This window comes from Dipodomys spectabilis, unplaced genomic scaffold, assembly GCF_019054845.1.
Source record: "Dipodomys spectabilis isolate Male_0828 unplaced genomic scaffold, ASM1905484v1 ptg000070l, whole genome shotgun sequence".
NCBI lineage: Eukaryota > Metazoa > Chordata > Mammalia > Rodentia > Heteromyidae > Dipodomys > Dipodomys spectabilis.
In genome coordinates, this window is record NW_024870747.1 from 2,706,601 (window position 1) to 2,708,104 (window position 1,504).

At 30.1% G+C, this 1,504-nt stretch overlaps 1 pseudogene; it reads right to left on the reverse strand.

Annotated features, from left to right (window-relative positions):
• Positions 1 to 267: 267 nt before the first annotated feature.
• On the reverse strand, positions 268 to 366 carry LOC122109917 (annotated as a pseudogene).
• Between the last annotated feature and the right edge of the window lie 1,138 nt (positions 367 to 1,504).

Below are 1,504 nucleotides of genomic sequence, written 5' to 3' on the forward strand. Positions count from 1 at the left end.
TCCTTTCAGATTGCGTTCCATACAGAAACAGTTTAAGATTCCTTTTTTACTAGGTGCTTATAGTATATTTCTTTGGAATAAAATGACAATGTTGTCGAATTTTAAAAGTTTTGTTAAGATTATGCTATGTAAAGGCCTTTCTAAGGTGAAGATTTAATACACTGATGTCAAACTAACTTATATATATGAATTACATGTATTGTTACACTTGTAATTTTGTAATCAACTTTTTAATAATTGTTTTCCATTTCTTGCATGTGAAGAATGAAAAATATGGCATAATTCACAGATTTTCATATCATCATGTGCAATTGCCATGTTTATCTCTGTATTGTTGTAATTTGGGTATATGTGCTGCTGAAGCATGTAATGTCTTATAAATTTAGATAGTTAATGATACAATATTTATAGAGGATTATATCCTTGGGTGCCTATTTGTAACAAGGAAACCTTGATGTTCCTAACAATGCTACTGATCTTATTTCCCTAAAATTCTGTGTATAATGGAAAATAATTATATTGTTCAGTCGATTGCTTACATTTGCAATTTTTTGTCAATGACTATTTTAAATCTTTTTCATTTTAGATTTAATCATACTTTGAAGCATTTTAAGCTAGGTCCAAAGGGGATGGCTTTTTCAAGTATTTATTTATCCAACTGAGTTAGATCTGTGGAGCTAATGGATTCAAAGTTAGCCTTACTTAAGAGCTCCTTCTAAACTTCTGCAGCTGAAATTTTCCCAAATGAAGTCTTATTTGCACAAATGTCTACCTGACACTTTACCCTTCTTCCATGTAGGATCAACCAGAATATCTTACCTTGACAGCATAAATTGTCTTACTTGAACAAAACAACTCTTAGTTACAAGGGATCCTAGAAAGTTGAACATTTCAGACAGAACTGCTCAGACTAGAAGGTTTTTATCAAAATATAATTGTTTATTATACCTACCATTTCAACAGTTGCTAAAGCCAAGAAGGTGAAAAAATTGTTCATATGCATGATTAACTAATTTCCTGGCCTGTCTACCTTCCAACCAGGCAGGAACTTACACTACTGCCTTTCTATCACCAAATATTTTCATAGCTCCAGGAGAAGCCCATATGTTTCTCCTTGTTATTAGGCCTTAAATTGGTAATGTTTCCTCTTGCCTCCAGTCTGTAAATCTACAAAAGTTAAAGGTTTAAGTCTAACTCTACCAAACACTGAGGTAGAGATAATGGAATAATACTTTAAAACAGAGTTGCTTTTGATCCTCTAACCACAACAGAACAATGCAAAACATGTGCCCCTTTTTATTATATTATCTATAATTATATATTTTATATTTATATGTGCTGAATTTATATTTCACACAGTGAAACTTACTAAAATCAATTGATAATTTGACAAATAAATTGATATTTATTTATTCCAATAAATAGAATTGAAATATAAATAATTAAGTTTAGAATATATATTAGAATATAAAAAGGATCAATGCAATGTCTTTGGTATAAACTT